Here is a 16,428-nt window from a genome sequence, read left to right on the forward strand (position 1 = left end):
GACAACAAGGGGAAAGGCACGTTGTGTGTTTGAGGGTGCGTGAGTAACGAAACCGCATTTTGAGTCTTTTGCACGAGATGGGGAAACACCAGAGAAACCTGACCCCGCAGATATGTTAAGTGTCAATTTGCAAGTAGTTATTCTAGATGGTATTAGCGTCTTGTTTGGCCATGTTTCAGCTGAGATGTAAGTTTTTTTTATTCTCAGTCGGCAAATACAGGACGTAAGAGCATGTGCTGACAGTGTTGGCAAGCTCCATGTTTGTCAAAGCCAAGATTTCAAGGTGTCTTATTATAAAAGTTTATTTTTTGCCTTCTTTTCTCATTGTCATCTTTTTTGTTTTGTTCATATCTTTTGCACATTTACCTTGTTTTTCTTCGATTGCACATTTCCTGACCATTTGCACCCCCTTTCTGTGTGTTCAACCTCTGAACCCCCACCTTAACCGAGTGCATTTTCTTTATAGTTCGGAAGTACCCAAATCTAAAGGCTTTTGGACTGGAGAGCAACAGTGTAGCGCCTCATTTGAAAGCTAAGTCCTACAAAACTCATTGTAACTTTTTTGTCACATTGTTGCCATGTTTTTGTCATATTTTTGATGCATTTTGTCATGTTTTCATGGGTCTTTTTGTCATGGTTTTGTCACCTTTTTCCCCTCCTTCGTCACTTTTATATTGTAGTATTGTTGCTTTTCTGGCACATTTGTTGCTTTTGTTGCTTTTTCATTGCTTTTTTGTTGCATTTTCATCCTTGTTTTCGTTGCCATTTTGACTTTTTTTTTTGAAAGAACCTTTTAGATTTGGGTAAAGCCAAACTGGAGAAAATGTGCCCGGATCAGGTTTAAGAGCTTTAAGAGCTATTACGGTAAGTTTGTGACTCACTGCATGTCGTTAACTGACTCAGGGTCTATTGAATTTCTCATTTGTGGGATCAGCAGTCTTATCTTATCTGGGTTTGCTCCTTAAATCAGTCTGGCCTTTCAGTTTGCAATAAAGATTTCCTCTAGCTTCCTACTAAAACATGTTCAATAGGGTCTCATCAGGGGCCAAAACATGCTGAAATCTCAATGGGACGATCTTAGTTAAATAACGAATAGAGATGATGAGAAATATATTTCAAATCATGTTTATTTTTTATCAACTTTTTAATCTATTTTATGAACTTGAGACACCCCGAATAAAGTGATTTGGAAACACACCCTGAGTGTCGCATTCGATGTGGGTGGCTGTCTCGTAAACCTGACCACATTTCACCAGGGTCATTTTGCTTCCATAATGGATGCTTTGACTCCTGGAAGAGCTGCTGCTTAAGTGAGGACATGGCCACAAAATAGAGATATCTGTCCAGCTGTGGAGACTTATAGGAGTCCCCCATTGGCCTCTCTGCTTCCTGTCCCACTCGGTGTCGGACGTCCCATGTAATCCAATCCCCAAAAGTTCACCCCTATCGCTGTCATGTCCCCCTACTGTGTCTTCAGCTTTACCTCGCCCCCGTGATACTTGGATTTGGATAGATGCGCCCTGGGGTTGCACATCCCATCCTTCTCGGGGACTGTCATTTTGAATTATGTGCGCGGTGGAAAAGCGCAGATTGTAACACCCGCCGATGGAAGAAAAACAAGAACTGGCTGCGTTTGGTCTCTGTTGTGCAACTTAAGTGTGGGGCTGTCATTATCTTTATGTGGATTCTCAGTTGGACAGCAGTCGCTCCACAGGGCTGTGAGAGTTTTTCTTTCCAAAGTGACACAAAGTGGTGTTCAGGCTTATGTTTTGCCATACTCTAAAGTTACCACACCAATGTAAAAAAACAAAACAATTCAGGTTGTTATTAGTAAAATACATAGGATACTGGTAAGACTTTTTCAACATTATAGTCAGACAATAGTGGCTGTATCCTCTGGCCACCTATGATTTTGAGAAATATGATAGAGCTCATTCTCCTGATAGTTGATTCTTGATTTTCTTCTTTTTATTTTTGGCCCGTAGCCTTTATTGGACAGGGCCACTCCGGGTGAAAAGGGGTTAAGAGCGGCGAGCGTGGAATCAAACCCATGAGGTGGAGGTTTGAACAGTATTCCACACTTGACTACACTGTGACTTACTTATAGAGCATCTATTGTTGTGCTTCAAACATCTATGGTACCATGTACAAAGAAAACATGTTTGTGGAATATTATAAATATGCAGTAATGCAAAATTAAAGCACCCTCTGCCAAAAAAGTGATCCCAAAAAACATGTCTCTGCTGATCCAGTCTTCAGTCCTTTTTTATTTGGGTTTTGGCAGCAGGAGATGACGAGGGTAATCTTATTGGTCACTAATGCTGGTAAGAGAAGATTCAAACTAGTCTCCATCAAACTAGTGACCACCAAACCATTTCCTGTGCATGAGTATTAGTCAATGCACAAGACACGAACAGGGAGCTTCTTTATGTCAGCTAAATGCCCATTCCTGCTGAATAAGTCATACACCAGCGGTCTGGCCTCCTGTACCGTGTAAAATGGCACTTCACTTTCAGCTGCATCTTTCAGGCGCCACTGTTTTGTGGCAATATCAGTTTTATTAGATGTATTTTATTAATTTGATTAAACTTTGTATTTTAATTATTGAAACGGGCAGCAGATGGCATCAGGCCCCCAAAACTATAAAAGTCCTCCCTCGTTCACACCCCGCCTGGCTGGACTGAGTTCAGGGCGTGCGTTTCGTTCGACGGGTCCAGGTAGCTATTTCTCGCTCATTCCCCATTTTTAGATTTTTTTGAAGCACTAATGCAGGGTTTATTTTAGCGTCTCGGGTGGTAGTAGAGTCCAGAGAGCCTCAACGCGCACCACTCCAATGGCGTCCGTCACTCTCTTGGTGGGATATGATCCGGGTTGGGCCCTCATGTGCGGAGTGCAGTAGCCAGCTTCCGACGAGGGCTAGATGTGGGCGTGTGACGGTAAGATTGACCTTGCCTCGTGGTTAGCCTTCTTCAAGTATCTTAACCTAACCTGTTTAATTTAGTTAAAGCTGGACCTGATCGCAATGCTGCTATCTTGCTTCTTTTTCTTTTGCTCCTTTTCTTCTGGACGTTCTTAACACAACCTACCTAATGTGAACAAACTGTGATCCAACTGAAAGATTATGTGTAGCCTACCACCTTTTGTTACAAGAAAATGTTTAACGTGAACAAAAGTATGAAACGAGAACTGAAACTGAAATAGAAATATATGATATGTAAAAGGAACATGAATGGCGTTGTCAAGCTGAGGACCAAACATAAAGATATTTTATCAATCCAGTGTATCGTTCATACGAGCCCGGCGTAATGGGGGTCTGTAAACGAACGTTTTCCAAACTAGCTTCCAGAGTGGAAAGATCTCAAAACGCCGTTTACGTGGCGCCGCTGTTACGACGTCTCCGCAACGTTTACTAAAACGATGACATCACAGAGCCAGAGTGGTCTGTTATCCATAATCTACTGACCTTATAATGAGTTTTACTCATGGATATATGATGGTTTTACTCCGCTCCTCTTTGCTCCACTGCAGTCCGTGAGCCACAGGTGACAAGTATAAAAACACGGCCGAGTCAGTCTGTGTTTTTGGACTGACTGTCAAATTCCGGTCTCTGACAGGTTTTTCTGCTTTAGTCCCGTTATGTCTGAAGAATAAACTCTCCTCATCTCTCCTGTAGATCATATCCTTGAATCAGTTTCATTTTCACCGTTTACATTCCACATAAGTTTACTGTGCATGCACCCTCTACATCTTGTTCTATTATCTGTGTTAGTGTCACAGTGCCTCACACAGGCCTGGAAGATGAATTGCGCTGTTTTCACAGACCTGAGTCAACCCATGTGGACGCACACATTAACTAAGCTGGCTTCGTGCTTACAAACAACATTTCTGAAAATATAAGCGTTTTGTCTTTGTGTGGATATAGCCTAAATGTGCTGAAATACCACCCTCTCTCGTAATGCTACAGTCTGATAGTCTGAATTAAGATCTGGCTTTTGTATCACAGCACAGTTCTTCACTCAGAGCGTGCCGTATAGCTGTGTGGACTGTCATTCAGAAGCTTCAAATCACCGCTCACCTCGCACAGAAAAAACAACAGGGACCACAGTTGGGCTATTTTCTGTTCTCGATATCATGGCCTCTATACATTGAGCGATGGCGTTGTGCATGTTGTAAATGATACAGTTTGCAGCTTTAAATTGCTCAGATGGCCAAGACTTTTTTGGCCGAGCGGTTTGTCCCGCAGAGGAGCAGTAAGATGTCAATGCGATCCAGCCATGAATGGAGTAAGTGGAGCGTGAATGGCCCTCGAGTTCTTATGTTGAAATGGGACGGATAAGGTGCGAATAATATTTCACTCGGACTTAAGTGCTAGATTGATTTTTTTTTTTCTTCATAAAAAAAAAACGTTTCTGGTTACTATGAAGTCCCCTCCACATCTGCAGGTATACAGCCATGACTCAGAACTGTAAGTACAGCATGGCGGGTCCGAGGGGCTGTAACAAATTGGATATTTCGGCCAACAAAAACTTGCGTGCCTTGTTCCAAGAAATTAGACATATTACGGCTGCAAATGTGAAAAAGACCAGTCGGCGTTTAGTCTGTGCATGTGCTACTGTGGAAATATGCAGGTGGAGACGGGTTATTCCCAGAGATGGAAGAAGAATTCAACATACAGAAAAAGCGATACTGACAAATAGTGTAAAAGGTATGCATTGTTTACATTGTGAAAGGACAGCCAGCCCCACTTTTTTTCTGTCATGTCATTGTGGAGTTACTACAGCCGCTAAAGATCAGACTTGTATAAAAATCTAAGAAGCAAGAACTACTCCATCTTTAACACTCACATCTCACTAAAATTAGTTTTGCATGTCCTCTGCATTGACCCATCCTCCATTGCTGCAGGGACCACAGTGCACCACCAGGGACCCAGCTACAGATCGTCACTATCAAGCAGGAGGTTTGCGCCTATTGTTCATGTTTTAGGTTGAAGCAGGAGAGACAGAAACAGTGTCCAGAAGCCTCGAACAGTGAAAGAGGATGATTTTTTGATGCTGTGTACATTTTTCTGCCTCATTTCCAGATGTGCTCTTTGAACATGGCGACTTGCACTACAGCCAGCGCATTGTTAGGTGTTATTCCCAAAAGTGACGTGAATATCAGTTTAATGTGCTGCACGTTGTCCAGAGGTAGTGACGTTATCCCGCTCTCTGAATTACTTTCATTTTTTGACTACGTGTATTGTTGCACACTACTTTATTTGTGGCAGAGGTAGACAGGCAGTTAAAACAAGCCAATGCCCCTCTGTCTTTTATGTGTAAGCCCTTGTGTGTTTTCTGAAGATATGAAAAGTAAAGGAAAAAAAAATCAGTAGTTCAATGTGCTCTTACACTGTGGCTGAAACAACACAATGCTGTCACTGTGCATTACAACAGAAAATATGGTGGAAGAAAATATTACACGCCTCAAAACCATAAAAATCCATACCATGAACTAAATGCATCCTGGACAGAGTGGTTGAGCGTGGATACAGACGCAGCACAATTCCTGCTCTTGTTTCTCCCCCCCAAAAAAAGACCTTTGGCTGCTCACGCCATTAATCACTGGCTAAAAATAAAACTCACACAAGCACAACTGTACGAAACAGAGAAGGTGACCAAAACTGCGAGTCTCTGTAGAGCACAGATACGTTGAAAACCATTTTATCACTCCCTGGTTATACGCTGCATGCCATGCAGAGAAAATGTGTTTTAAACTATAAGCCCATCACTCATTGTCTGTTTACAGAATACATAAGCACTGATTGCGGTCTTATTTACAGCTAGTGATAAATATGTATACAACACTTAGAATCACCAACACAAGAGGGGCCACACATGCTACACCAAATGGATGTGGTTTTCCCGTGGACTGGACTTTGCTGATCCAGAGTCGGAAAGCAACGTCATAAATACTCACATGCGTCTTGACTTCTATATGACCTGTTGCTCAAGTAACTCTTATTTACACAAGAAATGTGTCTTGGCTTTTCACTGCTCTAGCATGAACATAAAGGCAGTAAGGACATCACTACCTTGTTGTTTTCCTAACTAATCTTATTTTTGCAATGAATTGAGCAAAATATGTGCCAGAAGAGAATAAATCCACTAAATGTGACTGTCTCCTAGTGAATGTGGAAGCAGCTAAATGATACAATACAAAAAACAATACAAAAATCTTACTTTTACAATGACTAAAGGTATGATATATTTGTTTCTATTTACCCATTCTTCAAGCCTCGGTTATATGTTCATGTTAGGGCCCCAGGCCTTCAGTCGCCCTCCTTTTTGTATTAGTTTGTAATACAATAATTTCCCCTTTCCCTCTATGGAAACCTGAATGAGTGAGCCCTTGCCTGTGATTGGAGGACTAGTTTCCAGCTCTGTTCTAATTGGCTGCTCATTCCTGATCCTGATTGGTGCAGCATCTGAACACCTGGCCTCTATTTAACCACCTGCTGCAGCCACACCTATAAAAGGCCACACTGTGGAACAGTTACTGCTGGCTTTTGTGGCTGGAATGTCACTCTGTGTTGTGTCCCCGTCCCCTTCATGTCTATTAAGACTTTGTGTGTGTCCAGGGAAGCTCGTTTACAGTTAAGTTAGTTGTGTCTCAATTTGTTTGCCACTGGTTTTTGTTGTCGGTCTACTGTGACTTGTTTTGGAGACACTTATCGAGCTGAACGTTGAACATATTGTAAACATCCTTAGTTTGATAATTTATCTGTTACCTTTTTGTTGAATTTGCATTTTACATAACCTTTGATACAAAATGAGACATTTGAAAGAGGATGTAATGTATTTAAACATCATGCTTGGTTGACTATCTGCAAAGCAGCAACTTTTCCATGGAGTGGTAATGTCCTTTATTGCCCCCATAATGTATTTAATGTTGTCTATTATAAGAGTGATGTGTAACACAGTGTGGCTTTAAAATATAGTTTTCTCTGTTTCAGCCAAAATTATGAATCTATCTTTATTGGTAAGAGACTATACTGTAATGACGAGTTATATTAATATACATCTCTAATAGCATTCAACAAAACCAAAGGCCACACTTGGGTAAATAAATGTAGTTTCCTCGTCAGCTGGATCATGCAAACAGAGACACACATGGCCAGTTTGGCTGATTGCGATGGTCCGATATCACGCAAGTACATCATGCACTTGTACTATGGTAAACACAACATTCATCCTATCACCACGTCTCACTGTTTCCCAGAGTCCAGTTACCATAGAGGCAAACTTCATTGTCATCAAAACGAAAGAAAAACACACACTGCACGCTGTTACTGTAACACATTGCATGGTGCTAAAACTGTCAAGTGACTTCCCCCAAACCACAAGCATTGTTTCACAGTCATTGTTTTGCATTTAAGCTTGTGTTTGTCCATGCAGTCTCTGTGGAGGGTCTGACCGACTCCGACCTCAATGACCTCAGAGCAGCCGACAGAGCAAAAGTCCTGTCTCTGAGTCCTGGTCAATTGTCACAAATAAGAATTACTCGCCTCGAATCGTGTTATATGCCCAAAACGCAGGTAAAAATGAAGTCCAATGAGCTCAGAAAGACCTAAAGTGGAAAGTATTCCAGACTTTAGTCCCATCTGCTTTCACTTTGGTCTCTGGCCTAATCTAAATAAAGAGCCCCCCTCAACACTTTTATTGCCTTTTTCTTTCTATCTATCCTGCTTCACGTCTTCTCTTTCCAAATCTGAAGTCGTTTTTATTGTTACTCTCACATTACTCCAATAAAGTAAAAGGAGAATACATTTAATTCTGTAAAAAAATATATGTTGCAACATCTCTTCAACATCTATTGGCAACATGACATAACAGGGATGCACCGTAATGCAGGCAATTTAAAGCAGTGCTAGGCAACATGTTTACCTTAATAAATCCTTTTCATAGTCCCTCTGGGGGCAATACAAGTGTTGATGGGATGATAGGGGGGTCTTTCATCTCCCCCTGGTGTCTGGTCGGAAAACCACAATTGCAAGTTCGCTGCCTCCGGGTCGGAGCTACCAATACACAATAATGGAATCACGAAGAGGAAGCTAACAGGCTAACAGGCAAAGCTAACTGCGGGCTAGCGCCACTTAAACAGTATTTACAGTTAGAGTTAGAGGGGGAAAAATATCTCCATTGGGTAGTTGAGTGGTGACACAATGTACAATATCTCTCTCCCCGTTGTCTTTTCTGTCAGCGTAGTATTTACTCTCACGGACATTTAATGAGTAAAAACAACGCAACATGCTACGACACCTGCAGTGGCACTTATGGCCTCTCGGGGCATGAGTTACTTACAGTAGTACTGCTTTAAGTGCTGAAATGATCTGAATGAGCACACATGGGCATCAGAAACGCACAGAAATGGCAATGCCACTGTGCCTCTGAGCAAGACGCTACCCACCCATGGTCTGCGCACACACTGGTTTATGAATGCTGAACAGTATGGGTGTGTCCGCCGTTTACAATCAGCAAAGAGGTTTTTATTGATAGAGGGGAAAATGTCTGATGCTATTTTTTCCTCTGTTTTCCTTGTTTCCTCTGTTGTGTCAGCTGGAAAACTCTCAAAATTTAAGCTAATGTTTTGTTATGTGCTGAAAATCTTATTATAACATTTTGCTCAAAAAAAAAAGAAAAGAAAAGGACATTACAAACAAAAAATATTTATTGACGTGTCTGCCTGTGGACCACTGTCAGGAGCAGTAATTTATTGCATATTTGCGTGTGTTTATACAGTTGGTGAGAATGAGCGCGGTGCTCCCGGCCTCTCTCTCTCTCTCTCCTCTGCTCTGATAAATCACATGTGAGGAAGGAAGGAGAGATCGGAGGAAGCATCAACACACAGATGCCAAGTAACCTGCGTTGGTAAATGAAGCAACAGGAATACAGCCTTGATGACGCATGTTCGGTTGAGCTATGCCTTTGTATTATTACGCTGCAATGAGTGTCTTTATGTGAGATCAATAAAGTATCATCTTGTTTTAAAGCAGAACTAAGTAGCTCATGCCATGACATAGACTGTACATATAAATGGACAGCTTCTGCTCACTCCTCCCCGTTTGCCATAATGACCACGGTCGAGGGGGAAATCATGGCGGATTTACAGACTCTCCCTCCCCAGCTCTGACGAAGCATGTTCCTAAAAAGGGCAGAAGGGCAGGATCTTCACCGTAGACTCGGCCCTTGCGTGACGTGTAGCTCGCGCTGCTCCAATGCTAACAGTCCGACCCTCATTAAGTACGAGATTTCTCAAATTCTTCTTACGAAAACCAGCCTGGTTTCATAAATTGTGACTAACCCAGCGTTATCTCAGGAGGAATATCTAGCCTAGTCTAGTGTTGAAAAAATAGAAATCAGGCTTTGAAGTTGTTTTTAATGTGTCTAAACTCCAATGCTTTTCAATGGGGGCCTAGCGGCGATATGGAGGTACTACATGGCGGAGCAATGGTGGCCTCTAGTGTCGTGGGCATAAAGCAGAGCAGCCAGCGGCCATTGGCCATAAGCGCCACTGCAGGTGTCGTAGCATGTTGCGTTTTTTTTAATTATTTGTCCGTGAGAGTAAATACGCTGACAGAAAAAACAAAGGGTGAGAGGGATATTACACATTGTACCACAACCCAATTCCACAATGGAGATATTTTTTTTACTCAAACTTGGCTGTAAATACTGCTAAAATGGAGCTAGCCCACAGTTAGCTTTGCCTGTTAGCCTATTAGCTTCTTCTTCGTGATTTTATTAGTGTGTATTGCGCCTCAGATCCAGTGCAGGGAAAGTTGCATGGGCCAGAGACACCGGGGGAGATAAAACACCCCCCAATCATCCTATTAACACTTACCCCCAGAGGGACTATGACAAGGATTTATTAAGGTAAACAAGTTACTTGGTTCTTCTTTAAAATGTATTTGTTCATTTATCCTGAACTCTCCTCTTTTATCCCTCTGCTGCCCCCTATTGTGTGCATAGGTATTAACATTTATATTAGATATTGTTAATACCCTCTATATATGACCTTAATTAAATCAATTTTAATCCACTTATCAATTAAATGTCATTTTTTTCCATAACTGAGTGAAATGTATCCAAAGTCAAGTGAAACCACTGGTCCCAAGCTTCACATAAACTTGTGTGGTTGCTTTTGAACGATCCCGCTGACGAACAGACCAACAGTCCTCCTTCTGAAGCGGTAATCCACCCAGCAGACCCGCTTAAGTCCAGTGTACAGTCACCGAGGCCCACTTTAATGAATAATGAGTCAACACCTAAAACCGGAGTCCTGTTAAATTCTCACTGGGACCAAAGCCCAGATCTGAACCGCTGGATCAAGACCAAACTCGGCATGTTTAAAGCTCCTCACAGTGAATTATATCCATCTGCTAATGTCGTTCTCTGCAACACACGGCCTGGCCCGGACTGGATTGTCACACTCTTGAGTTTGGACAAGTCCTCGTAGTCCAGTAAGAAGTTTGTTTGTTTTGGATAATAGTCTTTAGATGCTTTAAGTGTGCAGGAGTGTAGTGTTATAGCATATCTTTGTAGATATCTCAAGTTCTGATATAGGGGAAACATTGGATTATGAATGTGAAGGTTTGCTGTTATTGGTAACTCTCGGCTTAATGGGAAAACCTATGAGTGTGGGCTACAGTAGTAACCCTAACAGAACCGGGGCTATTTGTCACGCGGGTTAATTTGTAGCCACACTAGAGGAGGCTGTACGCTGGTACTGCTGTATAATATGTGTATTGACATACTTCGTCTCTTCCACTAATAATTTTCACGTTTACACTTTAGACATGAGGACAGGACACATTTTTTTATTGTTTTATGCCTTTTCCCAAACTTCAATGTTTGGGTTATTTCTGTAATGAGAGCTTTTCTTCAGAGAGTGCCTGCAACAAAAGACACTGATCTGAAAGACACTGATGTTAGCTTCAATTTGAGCCATTTTAGAGCTAACATGCTAAAATCGTTTGTTAGCTAGCTTACATTGTTGGTAAAGTGGGCACTCGGGGTTATTTGTCACAAAAGCTGTGGGGTCATTTGTCACATGGGGCATAAATTGTGGGACATTTTTTTCTCTTATGTTTAATATGTTTTAATGATCACTTTATTATGAATTTCTCACAGTTGATTTTGTTGTGTTTGAAAGTTAATAACTATTCATCACAATATGATAGAAAAAAGAGGGTGAGGTCTACTTCAAGTCAAGGGTTCAAGTTTTCATTTAATGCAGGTCTGGCTCTTGTGGGATTTTCTGTTGATGAGCAGTGAACTTTAGAAAAAAAAGGGTGACAAATAGCCCCGGTTCCCCCCACTCACTCAAAAAAGCTCCACACAGTACGGGATTCAAACTCACAACCATGTTACTGTAATATCAGTCAATCAAAATGGTATTTACTATAGACCCAACAAAACAAAACAAAAAAGCTTTTCTCCCATACCCCTGGTCTCCACACATTTCAACCTCTAAAGAATAAAAATAAAATAAAATGAAAAACCCCTAATGGATACTTTGCCCCCAGACACAGTACAGTCTGTTTTCAGGGGTAGAAAAGTAGGTTTGAAAGGAAGGTTATCCTGAACCACTTCAAAAACAATGGGGTTCTCTGGCAAAGCTATCATCGATTCAGTGGTTTTTAAACTCACAGAGTGCATTCGATGAGGGAAAAAAAAAATCGTTTGAGTGAAAAAGGTCACCGCACTCACATCGTTCATAACATCCCACATTTCATTTCATCCCTATTGGTCAAACCCACACTTCTATTCTGACGGTATGTGTCTTGACTCTCTCAATAAAGACAAATGAGAATCCGTTCCCCCCCAGTGCTGCCTCGCTCTTGGCTGTTTAGCGGATAATTGTGTTTACTGACGTGCAGCCTGCCTGTCTCGCCTCTGCATTAGAGGTCAATAGAGGACCCGCCATCACACCAGTCGTCTCAGCGCGGTCACATGTGCTTCTTATGACAAAGCAAACCACCTCCTATCCATCTGTACATCCCATGGGACCCTGACCAACCACAGCGCGCATGAATAACGCATGATGTCTCTGCGTCTGTCCCGCTATTCCTTGACTTGGTGGTGTCTTCTCGCTTATTTGAATTTAAAAAAAAAAGATGCTCCCCCACCCGTGCCCTTTGGCCATCCCATTTTCCATTCATCCTCTGGGCCTTGTTGAGCAGAAGAGGGCCAATTTATTCCACTATTGATTTACTCATTTGTGTGTAAAGGCCCGCAATGATTTCTCTGTGGGGTTCTCAGATGGCTACAGTAGAACATAAAGGACTGTCTTGTAAACATAGACACATGATATTCAGACAAATTGGAGTACCAATCTAAGAATGGTTGACTTTGTAGTGAGAGATCGGCTTCTGCAAGTCTTTTATATTCACCAATACACCGTACCCAGCTATATTTTGGGAAAACAAACAAGATCTAAAATGTACTTGTGGTCTTATTTCCATCCTGAACCAAAAAGATGGGGAGACAGGGGTTATTGTGATTGTTTTCTAATCAGCACCGAACAGTGGTGCGTCATTTGGTGCGACACCACGCATAATGTGGTGCATGAGTGGCTGTTTGTGGTCTTACAGGCCATTGGGACAGATTGGTGATCACATTTCCATTAGTCTACCTCGGGCAGCTGTGACTACACTTTCCAGTTTCCAGTAAAGTGGCGAAACTGATGTGGTATTTTAACAAAGTAAACAGCAAAAATGTGTTTTTTTCCCCCGTAGGTTTCACAACTTGTTTTGATAAATTTGAAACTTTTGCTGTAGATTACTGGCATAAATATTAGAAGAAAATACATTGCAAGTTTTCTGTCAATTTATGTTTCCTTATAAAAACAAGGTGTTTTATGCCTAAAAATGCCCCAAATTTCCTATCTTTTCAGTGACGAAATCTGAATAACAGCTTGAGCTACATTCAAATGTATGGTTTCATTTTACTGATAAATGAGTTACCTAGACTTTTTCAAAGGGGATTTTGGATCTCTTGTTTAGTTCTAAAATGAGCATTTTTTTTGTGTGGAAAATTAGTAAAAATGGAATTTTTGCCTTATTTTTTGACATTCAAACCTTAATAAATCACCCTAGGAATTAGATCTTAAAATATACCACTGAAAAAAGCTTCAAATATTGTTCAGTCCAAGGTTGGAAAATTTGAAGTCTTTAGGTGCTATTGACGTAGAGATAGTGTCGCCACAATGATGGAGAAATGTGTTTTGAGAAAAAGGCCTTTGAAATTGTGTTGTCCTTTATAAATCTATGGGGAAACATTGAATCAGCGCAAAATTTAAACATGTTATTGTGAAGATTAGGTATATTTTTTGTTTCCAGGTGAAAGCTTATATGTTCAGAGACCAATTTGTCCCAAAACCGGAAAAAAATAGTTTTGCCTGTAGTCTTTCCCCTTTTAAAACAGATTGTTTTCATGCATCCATTCACTAAGGGTGATTTATAGTCACTAATCTTCCTAAACATATTTGGACAGCAAGGACTACATGTTAAACCTAATGTGTCAAACCTGCTCAAATGTTCACACTGATTTTGAAAAAAGAGTGGTGCGCACTGAATGGGTGCTGCTGCCGGATGCTCTCTCATCGAATGCAATTTCTCCATCTGTGAGATCAATAAAGTACCATCTTATCTTATCTTATCTTATCTTATCTTATCTTATCTTATCTTATCTTATCTTATCTTATCTTATCTTATCTTATCTTATCTTATCTTATCTTTTTGTATATCTTTACACATGTCTGTGTAAGCTCCCAGTCTTCTCAGGCTTCATCTTAGTGTTGCTGACGAAGCCTTTTGGATGAGAGACGAAACATCCTACACTTCAACTACAGAGTACAGATGATGACTCAAGAACCTTTATCGTGGATACAGGTGCAACTCGGAAAAATAGAATATCATTAAAACGTTAATTTATTTCTGTAATTCAACATAAAATATTCAAATTTTCTGAGTTTCACCTGTATATCTTAAAACATGATTAAGCAATTGTATCCCAGGTAAATGTTCTGTGCATTTAAATCAATTCCATGTGAACAAGAACATCTCAGCTCAGTCAGTAATGTCAGTTGGAGCGTAAGGTGATTATTTCATTTAGGCAGTTTATCCATGGGCTTGTTATTTCAGTCTGCTCTTTGTCTAACCCCTGGGGGCCAGGATCAATTTGTTGTGGGCACGAGGGTCAAAGATCAAAATACACATACTTTAAAGAAAGGTGAGATCGACTTAGGCAGGGATTGACTCTGAGAAAGTGGGAAAACAAACTGAGCCAGTAACGAGACACCCTTTTGATCTAATTGATGTAAAAATGTGCAGTGGAGAGACGGCTTTGCACCTTCATCTGCACAGAGAGCATGACCAAAGAGAAGAAATACTGCGGCCACATGTGCCATTCATTACAAGTACATCACATTCCTCCAATACCTCCACACACCTGTGATGCTCTGTCAGTGCAGACCATCTACGGTTTCCCTTCACACATCTGAAGGACCTGTCATAAGGAGCAGTAGTAAATACTCATTAAGTAAAAAAGGCTATTTCACTGTTTTAAAATGTTGAGTGAAATTAGCTCCGGAAGTATATGATTTTGTACAGGTTCATATTAAAGGGATATTTCAGGATTGTGCTAGGCTAGTGCATGTCTATGGTAACTAGAAGCCTGCATTAAAAACACGCTGACCCAAGCACAGTGCACCTGAGGCAAATCACTTATAACACCAGACCGATAGAAAAAGTCTGTGTTGACTGAATACGTTTTTAAATATAACCATTTTGCATTTAAAATAACTTATATTTGAGCAGCATTAGCTTCCTGGTTGCAAGCTACGCAGTAGTGGCGGAGTGATCTGCTCGGTTACCGGATCTACAGTAGTTTGTTTACCTGCGGCCGGCATTACTACATGTGGAATTCACAAAGAGCTTTCTACAAATCAGATACGGCAACGTTTGGAGGACTACCTGATGATATTGAAAAGGTTTTTAATGTAGGCTACTAGTTACCATAGACATGCACTAGCCTAGCACTAGCGCCACTAAACTCCTCAAATATAAGGACTGCGTGTATATATATATCTTCAGAAATCAACAACACTCTGAATAACTAGGAAATGAGGCCCTATGTCAAAAATCCTGAAATATCCCTTTAAAGACTATAGCCTATTATCGACTGATTTTTTACATTAGTTTTTGCATAGCATATTGTGATTGTGTGCTCATCGTCTATATCTAAATATAATGCGTTTTTACCTATCTGTAATGCGTAACTAAAAGTCTAATCAGCTGAAACACTTTTCCACGGTGGTGCGCCCAGTTTCCCTTCATTGTCTCCTCCCCGAATTGTGAATTGTGGATTAGATGAAGGGATTGTGGGAGCTAGAAATGAGTGGGGGATGAGCTAACAGGTTAACCTCCTTTCATCATTGGACAAAGGTCAAATCGGGTGCAGATTTAATTGCTTCTTCGTGTACATTGATGGATGTAGTGCCAGCAAAAGAAGAGAGTAGTACTGTGAATGTGTGAGGTAATCCATGGTAATGTCAGAATACGCTCCTGCAGTGCCCTGTCTCACCATAACCTGGTCTGTGGACATAAGTGAAAGCAAATGAGGCTGCTGCTGCTCACAGATCAGGGAGGCAGCCCCAGGCTTCAGGGTGAACGCCTCAGATGAACCTGTTTGTTCAAATAAAAGACAAGACAGAAACACTGGTCACTCATGTGTTTTTAGTCAAAAGCACAACTTAAGTCACAACGTACGTGGGCACCGAACAATTCTGTCAACATGTGGTGAAATTGACAATAATGCAGACACAAATTTGACATGTATCTTCTTATTTAAATATTAATATAATTAATAAACACATTCTCAGTTCAGCAGAATATTTTTCACAAGCGCACTTCAAATTGCATTATCTCGTTAATGTGGCCTTTGGAAGCTAAGCAGGGAAAGGCCTGGTCGGTGCTCGGATGGGAGACCGTTTGGGAACACCAGGAAGCCTAGCGAATGTAGTGAGTGAGTGAGTGTTAGTGGTGGTCCGAGAGGCTGATGGCGCAGACTGGTTGCCTCGCTTCCGTCAGTCTACTCCAGGGCAGCTGTGGCTACCACCGAGTATAGAGTGAACGAATAATGAAATGTGCAGCGTCTTTGAGTGTCCAGAAAAGACCTATATAAAACCAATGCATTGTTATTGTTATTTTTATTATTATTATTAATGGTAATTGGTCATTACCTCATTAATAACTGACAGTTATTGGTAACCTGCCAACCGCCAAATTGACAGTATGACATCATGTATGATTCAGTTCCATGTGTTTACATTACTGGCATCACCTTGACCAGGAGAATTCAAGCATGAGATAGTTCAAACATCTGTAAAGTA

Source organism: Gobius niger, assembly GCF_951799975.1.
Source record: "Gobius niger genome assembly, chromosome: 11".
Classification (NCBI taxonomy): domain Eukaryota; kingdom Metazoa; phylum Chordata; class Actinopteri; order Gobiiformes; family Gobiidae; genus Gobius; species Gobius niger.